Raw genomic sequence first — 17,450 nt, 5'->3', positions numbered from 1 at the left:
CAAATGCTATTTTTATCTTTGATTTCACAATGGGCCCCTATAGCTAATGCATGAAACCAAGTTCTGAAAAGCTTTAACTCATATTTTTTATATGTATGTATGCTGCTTCTTAAAACATGTTTCTAAGTTATTGTAATGACTTTGATTTGTAGTCAACTAAAGCTTGAAGTATATTTTGTTTCTCTTCTCAGTTTCTTTCTTTCCTTCCCACTCTCTCTCGCTCTCCCTCCGTCTCTCCCTCTCTTTCTCTTTCTTTCTTTTGTTCATCTTTAGTAGGGACCTAGAGCCAGCACAACTTCTCACAGCGAGTTGGATCGATTAGCGAAACATTGTACTACATTGCTAGTCTTTTTGTATTGTCATTCAGAAGCTGAATCTTTCTATCACTTGGGTACTTGCAAAATGGTGACCGAAATGTACTGTGTTGGGTAGAAAGTACCATCTTAACAACGGATTGCCCTAAGCAAGTTCCAAACCAAATTTTAGCCTTGCTTCACATTGGTATAAATAGCCATGCCCATTTTTAAAACATCTTTCTCTCTAACAGTATAGTCTTAGTGGTTATTTTTAGTAATGAGCCACGTTCTTTACTTGCTAGAACTCAGACTTGTCTTTAGCTGATTATCATTGTAGGATTCACATTATAACTGTGTAATGTTCTCCTAAGATATCTGTCTGTGCAATATGGAAGCTATGAGTGGATTCATAGCTTTTTGGTTTAATTGTACATCATTGTGTGTGTACATGTGTACATATATATATATGTATATATATATAAGGACCAAAATCCTTAGCTTGCTTACACTGTTGCTAGTGTAAAGATTGTTACACTTAATTTTACAGGGCACAAATTATGGGAATTACTTTCATAGTCCATGGTAATATACTTCCATAAATTATTGCATTGATATACAATTACCAATTTAATTATAAAGTTCATAGGTATTGACAGAAGTTACAGTGAAGTGCTCAAACCACAAATTATGTGGTAATTATATTTTGGGTTGTTTAATTAATCAAAATATGCATGTCATTGTGACACTTGATGTGTTAAAACATGATAGATAATCATATTTCTGGGCCCTGTAAAATAGTGTCGCTGTAATACACTGTTTGCCTCCTGCCTTGTTTACATTAAACAAAGGACATTTGGTAAATTTTCCTATTGAACATTGTGTAGGTTACTGACAGTGTTACCACGGCCTGAAATTATTGGGCCATCTATGAAGAAACTTCAGATGGTGATTATGTACCTACTATCTCTTTAAAGGAAGTTGTGGTCAAGTCCAACTTTTTGTGCTAACAATGCATGCAGGACTAAGAGGGATGATCTAAAAATAAATCATGTAATTTAAACAAAATGTCTTGTATTCTTATAGACTTCTAATTGGAAACATGTTTATTCACCGGTAAGTTGAAAACAGTAATTCCTAACACACAGAAGGGTATGGCACACAATGATCCATGGGTCACTATAGCATCGACTTCAGAGAGAGAACGAGAAAGAATATATTAATATTTGTGGAGGGGAATGTGCAGTTTGAAAGATCCCCCTGGGTGAGCCTCAAAAATGTGTCCCCTACACTTGGAATAACTATAAAGGCAGTGCTTATTAAAATACATTTCATTTTCAAAATTGAGCTATCAGCAGTTAAAGTGTGTATATATTTCTTTGGGACACCCTGTATATTATCCACCCCACCCCTTAGGAATCACTTCCTTAAAGGAAGGAATGTTTGTAAAAGTCTTCAGAAAACTATTCATTGGAAGCATTACTTCTCATATGTTTATAACACATATAAAAACTTTTAAACTGACATTTAAAATAATTAGACTCTAGGCTTATCCCACTCACTTGAGTATTTGCCGAAGTCCCTTAACGGGAAACTGAAAGAAATGTAAATCATGGCACAACCAGAAAGAAAAATCTAGTTATCAATCCCACCTACCGTGATTCTTTTCAGCCAGTATTATCCAGAATCGTTTTAGAAGGAAGTAAAGAGGATAACAGGTTCTAAAGATGCAGGGAGGTAAGGTTTAGGCTTTGAGGAGTTGAAATTACCCTCCGCGCCTTGAGCTACATCAAAGGAAACTGCGTTTTAGGAATATATAATCAGATCCCCAGTCCAAACACCTGCTTCAGACTTCGATCAGTGAAGAATGTGGCAGTGTTTTGCCTGCTAAACTGGTTATCTCAAGGGAATTTAAAGAATTAATGTTAAATTGTTAAGTAAAAACCATGCTGCTTCCTCAAAAAAATAATCAAGCAAACACACTTCATGACAGTTGGATAGCTGACGGATCCATGAAAGAAATGGGTTAGTTTTTACCTGGTCTTAAGCCAGTTAGGAAAGTCGTGGCCTATGGGTCTAGCTCGCGGGAGACTGGTTAACTGTTGACATGGCTCACTCTCCACACCAGGGAGCTCCATCTAGGCCTATTCCACGCACACTCATGACTCATGGTTTGACTGTTGTGTATGCACTGGAGATTTTCGTGTTATCGTAGCATTTCTAAAAGTGTATCAGAAACATGACACTTCTATGTCACTCCAAAACAAAATGAAACAATAGTTTGGTTCATTCAACAGATATTTTTTGAGAACCTCATGTGAACCAGGTTTTTAAGGTGCTGGGAAACAATGAGAAGCAATTCTGCCCCTGAGAATTCAGTCTTGGTCAAGGCTCAGTGTGCCTATGCAAGTCCATTACAACACACACACACACACACACACACACACACACACACACACACACGGGCGAACGCTGTGCCAGAAACAGGACCCAGAGCACAACTCAAGTCTTGGCTGATTCTTCCTTGTGCGTCTAGAAATGCCAGATATCCTGAGAAGTCATAACCATAAACTCAACTCGGCAAGAAGTGGGGAACTGTTCAGTACCCTATTATGTTTACCACGATCCAGGGCTTCGCCTTCGTTCTGAGGGTGGTATAAAGCACCAGCCCAAACAAGTGTGCTTTGGGGCCCATATTTTCTCAGTGGATGAATAGTGATTACTGTACGGATTTAAACGATCTCTTTCTAGAATTATTATAGAGAGAAGGGGGAAAAAAAAGTCAATTGGAATATTAAAACCAAAAGGTTTAAGTAGGCTTAAAAAAAAAATGACCTGAACATTAGGAGTAAGATTTGGTTTAGAAAAAACATTTGTAGAAACAAATCTCCTCCTTGCTTTAACTCAGTGCTCCCCTGACCACGCTCTCTGTTGTCACCTGGGTTGGGGCACAAGGTGGCTGCATATCCAACTGAGAGAGAACCAGCTGGGGCGGATGGGGTCGATGGTAACAGGAGCCGTGAATCCAGAGCCACTGCTGGATATGGGAAGAGATGGAATGTGTGGAACTCCATCCATTCCTGGAATTTAAGCCTGGGGTCAGGCTAGGGGTCACACCTGCCAGGGAGCAAGAAGAAGAGACCTGACCTCTGTTTCCCTTCCTCTACCTTTGGTCTTCTTGAGTTAGCCTCAAGGAATTACCTGGTTTCCCAAGGGTGCGCCTGAGGACTGAAGGAAATCCAGTTTCATATTTCAACCCGACTCGTCCCTCTAATTCAGCCGTGGGCAAACTACGGCCCACCGTTCGGCTGTTCTATCCGGCCCGCGGAGCCGAAAGAGCGGAGGGTTCTCTTGCTCTCCCCTCCGCTCCTTTACTTTGAATTTATATTAGTTCACACAAACACTCCATCCATGCTTTTGTTCCGGCCCTCCGGTCCAGTTTAAGAACCCATTGTGGCCCTCAAGTCAAAAAGTTTGCCCACCCCTGCATTAGACTAGTCAAGGAACAAACAGAACTTCTCTTTTCTTTAAGAAAAATGGGGGGTGGGGGTGGGGGTATCAAGGTAATATTTCTATTGACTGAGTAACCAAAGCCTGAAATGTGAGCAGGACCAGGAGGACTGTCAGAAATTCCAGGACTGCCATGGATTACTTCGCTCTCATTGAGGAGGGCGGGTGAGGAGAGAAGGAAGACATCCTCTGAGTTTTGTAGCTTCAGTTTTGTAACGCTTCCCATGTTGTGCGCATTCAGTTGCATGGTGATCGTTCTAGTGATTCTTAACAAAATGTTTCATCCAAGGATACCCTGAAGGCTTCAGGGATAACATTCCGTTTAGAGGAACCAAGCAAGGCAAGAGGAATACATCCTGGGCCTAACAGACCATCCTTTTTCAAAATGCATCTTTCAGGTTCAGAACCAGAATCAGAACTGCAAGCTTGAAGAGCTAGATGTGGTTCCGAGGAAAAAAAAAAAAAAAAAAGAGCAGGTGACGTGCCCAGGCCGTGAGACGAGGGAAGACAAAACCGAAACATCGCCAAGCCCGTCACTGCCGTAGGCCTGTAATTTATGAGGAAGGAATCATAAAATCGATTTCACTGTAATGCAGAAAGATGAGATGGCACACAGATTCACTACAGGCTGGATAAAGCTATATTTCAAAGCCCCGAAGATGAGATTCATTTCTGTAATAACACAAGAAATGCATTCCTCCCGCTCACGAGGAGAATAGCATGTAAGGTTTTAATTGATTAAGTTTCCCAAGAGAACCATGTACCAAAGATTTCTACAGGAAAACAAATTAGCCATTCCTTAAACATTATTCTCCCCGGTTTGAAATACGCCCTCCTTCTTAAATCTCCTTATCCCATTGCTCTTATCAACAGTGTAGCAAGTCACAGAGCTTTTTGTGGTACTAGAATCTTTGCGGCTGCTTTGATGACTTGATTGTCCTGCGATCTTTATATCCATCCTGTTTTGGAAATGATTTAAAAAATATGCCATCTTTTTCTTAAGCCGAATTGGGGTTGGGCTCCAACAGAAATGAAAGTTGAGAATAAAACATCTACTTTTAGGATATAAATATTACCCCAATAGTGCAGGTGGCTTGGTCTCCTTGACATAAACAGGTTCCATTTTATTTTACAAGGACCCACATTTTCCTTAAAACGATTCAACGTGCTGTAGTTTCACACTGAACATACTGTTGGCAAGAGCACACGACTCATTGGGTTTTGGGTTCAAAACTGCATCCTGAAAATAATAAAGGTTGTAAATGCAAACGAGCCCAGCCATGTCTCGGTGTTTTTCTTTGCAATTTGACATTGAAATAAATAAAAGTAATTTTGCACCGTTTGTAATGGTTGGCGTCTTTTCATGGATAGCATAAAATTGATATTCATGGAGTTCTGAGTATTTCAAAGAAAAAGCTGGTATCTATCTTGCCAAGTAGTGTTGCTCATTATCATTTTTACCGTATTTCCGTTGAAAGAAAAAGACTAGGGATGCGTCATTAACTTGACATGGATGATTCTGGCCTGAACATTTCGGTACCAACACCATTTTAAGGCCATCAGGAAAGTTGTTTGTCCTCAATATACAGCTGGCCATGGCTGTAGCCGCTGATACAAGACTATTGTATTTTGGCCCTTCCTCCAGGGAGCTGTGTGATCAATCACTCAACTAATACCATTAACGCTTAGAGCAGAAATTCTCACTGTCAGCCTTTTTGGGTTAAGAAAGATGTTGGTTAGACGTAAATGCTGAGCTTTTCTACTGGTTCTTGGGTTATTTTTGGAAAGACCTGGCAAGTCTCTCAGACCCTGCACTATATTTTTTATGTGTAAATCTTCAGAAATCCCCATCACCGTGGCAGCCGATCCCTGCCTCTGACAAGGATTTCTTCCAAGTTCTTTTACAGGAATAGTTGAGCTGTCCTCAGTTCCTCTGTTCCTCAGACCACTGACAGCAAGAGGTTCCTCCACGTATTCAATAGGCAAGGCTTTCCTGGCACGGCTTTGCCAAATGACCCTCCTTGGAGTGAAAAACGCTCTCTAGCTAGACACATAAAACGTTATCCTTGGACGTTCTGCTCGTCAAGGCTGGGGTCTGAGGTTCCAAATGGATTGTATTGTCGCAGGGTGATACCATCCATGATGCTCAACCAATATTTGCTAAAACCCTGGCCCGCTATGGAAAGAAGAGATTCAAGAACGGGCCTGTCTTGGAGAGGTTTGCTTTAGAAAAGGAGGAGATGGAGCAAGTTCTGTGCAGGTTATTAAGCCACGGTCCTCCAGTGCCAAACCCACGCTTCTGAATTCCGCTTTCTCATACTGGGCTGGCTTCCCCCCAGGTTTTGAAATGAGGGTCGCTGCAGGGGCAGGGGAAGCAGGAGGAGGGGTGAATTCTTTTCATTTGCTTGGTGTTCCTGACGTAGCAGCTCAGCAATGGGTTCTCAGCAGCTGGTTTCAGCCTCAGTATTCCTTAAGTGTTCCCGGAACCAGCCTCATCAGGACTCCCAGAGGGAGCGGCCCCAGCCTGGCATGGCCCCCTCTCAGAGGCCTGAGCCCCGCTTTCTAGGGCACTTCCTCCAAGCTTCTGGGTCTGTTACCCCAGCCTCTTTCTTGTTCTCTCAACCCCAGTGGGAGCTGCTTCCTGGGTCATTCTTTCTGGATGACCTCAGTGAATGACCATTCTCCCTCATTCAGCCCTCCAACGCTGGTGTAACCGGTACTCACATACTAATTCTCTATGATACAGTTCCTATTGTCCTGTTTGGACCCATGTCAATGGCCTCATTTTCTGCTACTAACCATAGCCTGGGGAGCGGGCGGGGGGGAGCCACCATAGAACTTTTCAAGGATGCTGGTGCTCCTCTCATTAATATATTTTTTTTATACCTTAGTGAAGAGATTGTCATCTGGACCCATCAGGAGATATGGTTGGATGTTCATGCCCCATATAAGTTCACATTCCTATCTGCCTAAGTCTTTGAATTCCTTTTCTGCATTATACCAGGAGGTGCTGGCATCTAAACTCATTGAATGAGGCTGCCGTGGAATATACATTTCAATAAATCAACCAAGAATACTGTTACAACTGCTTCTAGCCTGATGAGAAGTATGCCCCAATACTCCTGGGCTAATTTAATATTATGTTTTATCTTCCTTTGACTCCATTCCCACCATAAAATGACTCCCCACCTCCTCCATCTTGTCCTCTTTGGAAGCAAGTCAAGTGGAGAGTTATATTCTGCCTTCTTGAGGGTGGAGGATCTACATAAATTAGAGGGGCAGAATGAAGAAAAGAAAGAAGGAAAGAGGAAGGGAGGGAGGGAGGGAGGGAGGGAAGGAAGGATCTATAAGGAAGATTTGTGTCTCCCCCCTTATTTATTCATTTATTTATGGAACCCTTTGTGTCAATATTGACTCATGGATATTTATTTTACACGTTGGATTATAATCCAATACTTGATAGAATTTCTTGCTCAAATTGTTCTAGTTTCGGCTGGGAGCCCTTCCAGTTGGCTCCTGTGCCCCCCTGACACGGCCCCATCGACGTAGGGATACAGGTGTTTGTGTTTGAGTGTTCCTTCCTTCCTGGCCCTGTCAGACGTCTGGGCTCACCTTGTGTTGTTCCTGCTCCAGACTTGGAATCAGCACTTTCTTCAGGGAGCACCAGGGCCATTTAAAACATGGAGTTCTGCGGCAATGTACTGACTTGGCATGCAGCTCTGGGCCCCAACAGTCTAAGAGAGGCTGTGAGATGACATCCTTAAAGCCCTTCCCGCCTGAGCACTGTTCAGACAGGTTGGGACACAGACGTACTAGGAGAACTATTCAGGATGAGTGACAGAGTGGGACGAGCAGCAGAACTTATTCAGAGATGAGAGTGTCTATATTTATAGAAGGGATATCTCCACAGTCGCCAATATCATTAGCTCAAACATGGCCACAGTCACCGAAATTCTTAACTCAAATGTAAGATTTCAATATTAGGCTTTTTATGTTATTTCCAAAAGAATCATATATTGACATGATTGAAAGAAGATTTTAAAATACAGCTTTACACCTCCAGCCCATGACCTATGGTAGGTGAACTATGAATTATAACTTTTTACAAACCTATAATTAGCTTATTACTAGAACAATTATATTACATTACATCTTTTGTGTTAAAAAATATTCACTTGCTGCCAAGCTGGTGTGGCTCAGTGGTTGAGTGTTGACCCATGAACCAGGAGGTCATGGTTTGATTCCCAGTCAGGGCACATGCCTGGGTTGTAGGCTCAATCCCCAATAGGGGACGTTCAGGAGGCAGCTGATCAATGATTCTCATCATTGATGTGTCTATCTCTCTTCCTCTCCATTCCTCTGAAATGAACAAAAAATATAAAAGAAAAATAACTTGTTAATGGTAAGTGTTGACAATCAATTACAATTTTTATGACCCAATTTTGGCCTTTCTTCATTCTAAAATTACTGGGAGACTCAAAACATGAGGTGACCTGGACTCTCTAGGCCATAGAGGTCCTTGTTTATGGATTTTTCCTTCCTTCTGACAGAATGGTTTTGCTTAAATCTGTACAGATGAGAACACAATTATCGTAAAACAGGAAAACCCACATCCATTCTGCACACTTCTGTTTGCACTGGAAAGGGCAGCATTTATGTATCTTAAGCTGTATCTTGAAAGCTTTCCTGACTCAGAAGCTCGCTTGCATTAAACATGAGACCCTGCTAAGTGCTGTTGCCACAGGGAATTGCAGGCAGCTCTGCAGCCAAGGGTGAGCTCAGCTCTGTGGGGAGGGCCCGGGAGGAGGGCTGGGGCCCGCTGAGGCTGTGTGCACTGGGGAGGGAGGCTGGGGGCCCGCTGAGGCTGTGTGCACTGTGGGGGAGGCTGGGGGCCCACTGAGGCTATGTGCACTGGGGAGGGAGGCTGGGGGCCCGCTGAGGCTGTGTGCACTGTGAGGGAGGCTGGGGGCCCGCTGAGGCTGTGTGCACTGTGGGGGAGGCTGGGGGCCCGCTGAGGCTGTGTGCACTGTGAGGGAGGCTGGGGGCCCGCTGAGGCTGTGTGCACTGGGGAGGGAGGCTGAGGGCCCGCTGAGGCTGTGTGCACTGTGAGGGAGGCTGGGGGCCCGCTGAGGCTGTGTGCACTGGGGAGGGGGGCTGGGGGCCCGCTGAGGCTGTGTGCACTGTGAGGGAGGCTGGGGGCCCGCTGAGGCTGTGTGCACTGTGAGGAGGCTGGGGGCCCGCTGAGGCTGTGTGCACTGGGGAGGGGGGCTGGGGGCCCGCTGAGGCTGTGTGCACTGTGAGGGAGGCTGGGGGCCCGCTGAGGCTGTGTGCACTGTGGGGGAGGCTGGGGGCCCGCTGAGGCTGTGTGCACTGTGAGGGAGGCTGGGGGCCCGCTGAGGCTGTGTGCACTGGGGAGGGAGGCTGAGGGCCCGCTGAGGCTGTGTGCACTGTGAGGGAGGCTGGGGGCCCGCTGAGGCTGTGTGCACTGGGGAGGGGGGCTGGGGGCCCGCTGAGGCTGTGTGCACTGTGAGGGAGGCTGGGGGCCCGCTGAGGCTGTGTGCACTGTGAGGAGGCTGGGGGCCCGCTGAGGCTGTGTGCACTGGGGAGGGGGGCTGGGGGCCCGCTGAGGCTGTGTGCACTGTGAGGGAGGCTGGGGGCCCGCTGAGGCTGTGTGCACTGTGAGGGAGGCTGGGGGCCCGCTGAGGCTGTGTGCACTGTGAGGGAGGCTGGGGGCCCGCTGAGGCTGTGTGCACTGTGAGGGAGGCTGGGGGCCCGCTGAGGCTGTGTGCACTGGGGAGGGGGGCTGGGGGCCCGCTGAGGCTGTGTGCACTGTGAGGGAGGCTGGGGGCCCGCTGAGGCTGTGTGCACTGTGAGGGAGGCTGGGGGCCCGCTGAGGCTGTGTACACTGTGAGGGAGGCTGGGGGCCCGCTGAGCTGTGTGCACTGTGAGGGAGGCTGGGGGCCCGCTGAGGCTGTGTGCACTGGGGAGGGGGGCTGGGGGCCCGCTGAGGCTGTGTGCACTGGGGAGGGAGGCTGGGGGCCCGCTGAGGCTGTGTGCACTGGGGAGGGAGGCTGGGGGCCCGCTGAGGCTGTGTGCACTGGGGAGGGGGGCTGGGGGCCCGCTGAGGCTGTGTGCACTGGGGAGGGGGGCTGGGGGCCCGCTGAGGCTGTGTGCACTGGGGAGGGAGGCTGGGGGCCCGCTGAGGCTGTGTGCACTGTGAGGGGAGGCTGGGGGCCCGCTGAGGCTGTGTGCACTGTGAGGGAGGCTGGGGGCCCGCTGAGGCTGTGTGCACTGGGGAGGGGGGCTGGGGGCCCGCTGAGGCTGTGTGCACTGTGAGGGAGGCTGGGGGCCCGCTGAGGCTGTGTGCACTGTGAGGGGAGGCTGGGGGCCCGCTGGGGCTGTGTACACTGTGAGGGAGGCTGGGGGCCCGCTGGGGCTGTGTGCACTGTGAGGGGAGGCTCGTGTGGGCTATGACTGCTGATGGGTCTGATTTTCCCTGACGTATATAATTGACTGTTCTCCTTGACCTCCTGGGAGGGGTACTTGACATGCTGGGAGGACATGCCTGAGGGAAGATAAGACCCCTCCTCCACCAGGGAAGAGGAGAAACAGGGAGAAGGGATGTAGGGGAAATTAGAGGCAGGTGAAACGATCCAGAAGGAAGAAAGGAGCTCAAGGAGAAAGGCCTGCAGGAGGCGCACAGGAGGCGCCTGTCCACCGTCCTCCCCGCTGACCGGGCCTCCTTCGGCCTGGTTTCCAGTCCCGACCTCCCTTTCCTCTCTCTGCCCTCTGCTCCCCTCCTCCTTCTCACATTCCCACCTATTCCCAGTCTTTTCTTCGCCACCAGCATAGGTTTGGCACCATCCCAGGCTCCAGAACCAGGCCTATGCACTAACCCCGACCTGATACTGCCGTCCAGGATCCATCACTGCCCAGCTACGAGGCTTCCAGCATCTACCCCCTCCTCCCTGAGCTTCAGTTTTCTCATCTGCAAAATGGGAATGATACTATCCACCTCATCGAGGGTTGCTGGAAGGTCTCAATGGGGGAATAATGTTGTAGCATCCTGCCTGGAACCACGTGGGCACCGGATGAATAACGGGCCCCTCTAACTGCTTCTTAAAATCCCCTCAGATTCCTAGGCTGATTGAGTCATAACTGGAGGGAACGGGCCTGGGCAGGAGCTCTTTGGACATGCTTCCCAGGTGGTTCTGATGGACAATAAGGTTGTACATCACAGGGATACGTCTCTCCCTACGCATGGGCTCTAGGACCCAGGTCTACAACCCGGCCCGTTGTCCCTGCCCACCCCGGTGACACTTGCTACCCCACCCACCTTGGACTTCTGCCCCCACACAAGGGAAAAAGCTAATCTGAATCTTCTTAAGAGTTTGTTTTGTTAAATATTTATTCTTGCCCTCCTTCCCATACCCTGTAACTATTGACATGAATTTTTTTTTTCCCTATAAAGTTACAGGAATAATTCCAGCTCAGGTCAGCAATGCCAAAGTCAATAAGCAATTCTGCAGCTTTTATCTACAATGGCTACTCCTGACGATTAAGAACGCGTCTGCAAGTTGTCCTGGGTTTACTGTTCCGAGTCTCTTGCTGACATGTCAGAAAGGGGCAAACATGTCAGGAAGGGCCAACTGCAGAGGAGCTTTCCAAGGGCAGGCCCACGCCAGCCAGTCATTGGCTGAAAGGGATGCAGACTCTGTGGGAGGCTCTGCCAAGCAAAGGTCAGAGCAGCCTTTGGGCTGTTTTTGTCGAGAAACCACCAATGGGAAGGGCAAACCAAGGCACGGCTAAGCAATGACCATGTGTTGCCACTAGAGGGAGATGTCTCCCAACAGTCTCTTTCCCACCAGGCCCCTTACTGCCTAGGAAGTGAGTTCCAGCCTAAGTTTTCAAATGTATTCCAAGAGTAAGGACTTTAGAAACCCTGATGCTCCTTCTGAAGTCCTAAGAAATGCAGATATACTACGCTTTTAACAACAAAATAACTGAATATAGAATCTTAAGTTTAATCAAGATATTCTAGGTCAGTGGTTCTTAATCTGGGCTGTAAATGAGAATCATTTAAAATGTTAATAAAGCTATCGCTGTCCAGAATCCACAAAAGACCAATTAAATCAGAAGCTTTAGAAGATGAGGCAGCGGTATTTGCATATTTGTAAAGCTCCTCCATTAATTCTAATGCTCACTCCACAAGATTCTAGTTGAGACCTTGGTAGCAAACATCAAGGGAAATGTTATAGAAAAATAAATTTAATTTTAGAAATTTCTATCGCTGACGTTTTCTTCTGCAAATTAGAAGATCACTATTGATGACTGACTTAATAGTAGAACTGCTCATCTTGCCTCTCTCTGAAAGCCCGTTTCAATAACACCCTTAGAGATCTAACAAGTTATTAACAGCTGGGTGCAAATTTGCTTATCAGATACCAAAATCATTAGAATTCTGGGGAAACTGAGGCCAGAGAGCTTAAGGTTCCCTCCCCCTCCCCCAGAATATCAACTTTTCTTAAAAAGCCAGAAAGTATTTAAAAATAAAATAAAATCACCCACAACCCTTTGATCACTACCTACATTTTTATGTATTTTTAGCATATGCATTGGTGTATATTTTTTAAATCTGAGGTCCACATAATTTTGCCTTATCTGCTTTACCTTGACATTATTATAATATGAACATTTTTTCATGCCCAGAATCACACCACATGAGTACACTTCAAATCACACAACTACAGTGGAACACGGGAGTGTCTGTTGTATGCCTGCACCCCACTGTAGACCTTGTCTTCATGCTTCTACTAGAAAATAGCTACGTACTGTTGCTGGGTTTGCATCTTCTTTCCAAGAGGCCTGTACACACAGGCTGGAAGCCCTGGGACTCAATGACAAATCCCCAGGAGAGGGACTCATTGGCCAAGCTTGGGTTGGGTCCTCACCCAGTCTAACCAACTGTGACCGAGAAGAGGGGCGTGGGGGGCGAGGTCGCACTGTTATAGAAGCTGTTGCGAGCCCTCTTCTTTAACCTCATGGATGGGTGGTGGGGTCAGGGGAGCTCCTGAGGAAGGGGAGCCTGAGCAGGTGGCACATGGGTGTCCTCCCCAATTCTCCATGCTCTCTGGAATTTTGCATATGAGACACTACGCTAAGAGCTGTGTAGGAGGCAAAGGACTGTCCTCAAAGGATCTTGGAACCCAAATAAGGAAACACAACACACACGAAACGAGAAATTAAATAACAGTAGTATTTGCTACTTTTAAAATATATATACTTTTTTATTTATTTCAGAGAGGAAGAGGGAGAGGGAGAGAGAGACAGAAACATCAGTGATGAGAAAGAATCATTGATTGGCTGCCTCCTGCACACCCCTACTGGGGTCGAGCCTGCAACCTGGGCACGTGCCCTTGACCGGAACCTGGGACCCTTCAGTTTCCAGGCCGATGCTCTCTCCACTGAGCCAAACCAGCTAGGGCTATTTGCTCCTTTTTACTGAGCAGATAGTATGTGCCAGGTTCGCTCCAGTTATTATTTCACTTACTCTTCAGAATCACTCTCGGACCAAGGTACCAATATTCCAGACCTACAGGCTGAGAGGTACAGTAACAGTTATTTAAGGTAGACCTGGCTTGGAACTCAGGCAGCCAAAGCCTTCCCTGTCTCCACAAGGCCAGGCAATCTCAGGCAGCCCAGGTCTTAGTGTAGCATCAGACAACGGAAGAACTCTCTCAGGAAACTGGGCATTCCAGTGTCCCCAAGAAACCCAGCAAAGCCTTTCATCCCCATTTTACCTCCTTCCCCTTGACTCAGGTAAGCCCCCACACCAAGATTAGAGAAGGGACCCGATCTCACCTATGAAATGCAGTTATACCTGAGCTAGACTAAGGTATTGGCAAATGAATCCAAATGGAATGCTAACTCCCTCTCTCTCTCTCTCTCTCTCTCTCTCTCTCTCTCTCTCACACACACACACACACACACACACACACACACACACTGGGGCATTAAAATTTTTCTGGAAAGGTACTGATAGAGGAAAAATTGTCTCTGAAATAGACCATTTTACAGTGGCTCCCAAATACGTGTGTATATACTCCCTACATCAGAATCACCAGAGGCCCTAACCGGTTTGGCTCAATGGATAGAGCGTCGGCCTGTGGACTGAAAGGTCCCAGGTTCGATTCCGGTCAAGGGCATGTACCTTGGTTGCGGGCACATCCCCAGTAGGGGGTGTGCAGGAGGCAGCTGATCGATGTTTCTCTCTCATCGATGTTTCTAACTCTCTCTCCCTCTCCCTTCCTCTCTGTAAAAAAATCAATAAAATATATTTTAAAAAAATCACCAGAGGCACTTGCCTAAAACACAGATACCTGGGCCCACACAAGATTTACTGAATCTCTGGGCAGCGGCCTCCTCTCCCCCCAATATCAATAGATGGTTGCTCAACTGCTTTATAAGGAGCAGTGGGTGTGGTTAACTGGAGGGTTTTGGTTTTCCAGAGTAAAGCTTGGTTGGTTGTTTTTGTTTTTTTGTGTTTTTTTTAAAAAAAACATTTTCCTTAAGATGTAATTCACCCGCGTGAAGTGTACAGTTCAATGCTTTCAGGCTGTTCAGCTGTGCGACCATCTCCACATCAATGTTAGGACCTTCTCACTGCCTGGAAAAGAAACCCCAAGTCCCCTTAGCTGTCACCCTCAATTCTCCCACCTGACCCCCAACCATAAACCTGCTCCCTGTCTTTATAGAGTTGTCTATTCTGGGCTGTTCCTATAAATGGAATCAAACAACACATCATTGCAGAGCGAAGTCTGCAAGTTAGGGTCAAGAGCAGCTTCGCTGCAGACAGTGGAGGAAAAGTCTTCCCCGCCCCACACCAGGGGTCTCTCCTCAAAGTAGGTGTGGGGTGCACAGTTAAAGGACACTGGCTTGCAGGAGGTCAAGTGTCAGTCATCCCGGAGCCCTGCAGGTTGAGCCCCGGACTGCACCAAGCCGTTGCCAAGGGTCCTTTGAGCACTGAAGGTCCGAGGGAAAGCTCCCATCCACTGTTGCTTGGGCCTCACTGAGCAACTGAATGACCCAAGGAATGACCCTAGAGGTAAAATGGGGATGAAAGGCTTTGCTGGGTTTCTTGGGGACACTTGGATGCCCAGTTTCCTGAGAGAGTTCTTCCGTTGTCTGATGCTACACTAAGACCTGGGCTGCCTGAGATTGCCTGGCCTTGTGGAGACAGGGAAGGCTTTGGCTGCCTGAGTTCAAAGTCAGGTCTACCTTAAATAACTGTTACTGTAGTACCTCTCAGCCTGTAGACCTAAAATATTGGTACCTTGGTTCTAGAGTGGGGGTCAGGTGTCTGTATTTTTTTAAAATATAGATTCTTATTGACTTCAGAGAGGGAGAGGGAGGGAGAGAGAAAACTCAATAATGAGAGAGAATCATTGATCGGCTGCCCCCTGCATGCCCCCACTGGGGATTGAGCCTGCCACCTGGACATAAGCCCTGGCCAGGAATTGAACCGTGACCTCCTGGTTCATAGGTTGATGTTCAACCACTGAGCACATCGCTGGGCAGGGAGCGCTCTGGAGACTGTGTATGCAGGGCATCAGACAGGCCTCCGGGAGGCACCACAAAAGGCTCTGTTTCAGAGACAAGACCAAGGCCTCCTTTGTTCGCACATTTCCCTGTCAATCCAACCTCCCTTCCTTGCAGTAGCTGCAAAGGGGACTTTATTTCCGGACATGGCCACGTCAACTGTTCTGTGGAAGTACCATGCTTACAGAGACCAGGGAAACTGGAGTGTGAAAATAACCCAAACCCTGGAAACAACCGCAGGCCACTCACTTGCTGGACTTGGCTGCCGGCTGGAGGATGGCGTGGAGGCTTCAAACGGCCATTGCGCCTGAACCAACATGGGCACCGAGTGAGGTCCACGGGCCTGAATGTCCTCGGCCTCCAGCTCCCCTTGCTGGGCCTCAAGTTCATTGTCCCAGTGAGCGGAAATGCTTTCCGCAGCCCAGTCCCTTCTGATGCCTTTGATTTACAGGAGCTTCCCCACAAATAAATACGAGTTGATTACTAGGTCACAGACTCTTAGAGAGCCTTCCAAAAGCCTTCCAGGGTAAGGAAGATAAATTGGAACAATATTTGAAAAACAATCCCAGTTGTTTGCCTGTTGTTTTTCCAGGGGCTGAGACACGGATTACACCGTGGCTCCGTGCCATCACCCTATGAGGTAGGCAGGGCGTCTCGAGCTACTTTTTGCAGATAAAGAGAGGAGACGAAGAGACAGACAGTAAGAGAGACAACCCCCAGATCACCGGGCTGGCCAGTGGCAGCTCCCCCCGGGGCTGTGGCTGTGGGCGCAGCTCTCCAAACCCCCGGGCTTACCATGTTGCCTCCTGGTCATAAATATTTTAGAAAAGCCTGCCAGGATGTAAGAAACTCCAGAGATCTTTTGTCCCAGTCATTTAGCCACGGAAACTGGGTTAACAGAGTCACTAATTCAGCCTGACAGCCTCTTGTCATCTGTAGAGCCTCTGCAGGAAGCATGAGGAAGATCGGACATTTCAGGGATGGCTGGCCCCGTGGGTCTGCCAAAAGGACCATTCTAGGGCATCTCAGAGCTCTGCTAGATACACACACACACACACACTCACTCACTCATACATGTGCACACATGTACACAGAGATAGAAACAGCAGACAGACACACAGACACACACATACAGCCTCCCTCTCCTTGCAAGGACCAAATATGACATGGTTTGTTTGTAGGTTTAATGTAATGGCTAATCCACTTTGAAGACAGTCAAGACCTAGTCATAACATCATACTCGTGTTTGTGTGTGTGTGTGTGTGTGTGTGTGTGTGTGTGTGTGTGTACTTCGCTTATTTGTTTGTAATGGCTTTTGTTTAATGACACAGCTTGCGGCTCTTCCTGTTTGGCCTCAATACGAGCAGCGAGCTAGGGTTTGCTGACCCGCATCGGCACCGTGCGCTGCTGCGTGCGCAGGTCTGCTCACCCGTGAACGGAAGAGATGCTCGTGGGCTTTTTCCGAGCAGCTTCAGCTGGGCAGCAACTGCTCACCGCCTCCCGGGAGCCAGAGCAACGTCAGCAGCGACCTCACGCCGGCACCTCCAGGCAAAGGACAAGGCAACCCGGCCCCCAGCATTTCTGCTCTTTTCACGGGACAGGGGCTCACACGGTTGGAGAGCCTACTATGTGCCAGGCTCTTGGCTTGCTTTATTTTCTTCTGTCCTCCCAACAGCCCCACATGGTACACACTCTGTCTTACGATGAGGACAAGGGCTCAGAGAGAGGAGACAGCCAGGAAATGAATTCCTACTGGTGCAGTGGGGACTGCGAAGCGCACGCCAGGAGATGCTGTAGCAGTGTTTGGTCTAAGCGCCAGAAAACACATATTTAAGCTGGACCCACAGGATGCGTGAGGGTTGGAGGGGGTGCCAGGTGGAGATGGGGCAGGAGAGAGCAGTCTGGGAGAAGGATGAGGAAAAGTGAAAGACTCGTGACAGCCGGAGCACTGGAGGCACCTAAGGAAGGCCAGTGAGATGACCCTGGTGGACAAAGGAAAGAGGGGGGTTGAGAGGTTGGGAAGGAGAGCAGAGGCCAGACTGGCGAAGG

The sequence above is a fragment of the Plecotus auritus genome (assembly GCF_963455305.1).
Source record: "Plecotus auritus genome assembly, chromosome: 9".
In the NCBI taxonomy this organism is placed as follows: Eukaryota; Metazoa; Chordata; class Mammalia; order Chiroptera; family Vespertilionidae; genus Plecotus; species Plecotus auritus.
Note: the sequence above shows the minus strand (reverse complement) of the source record.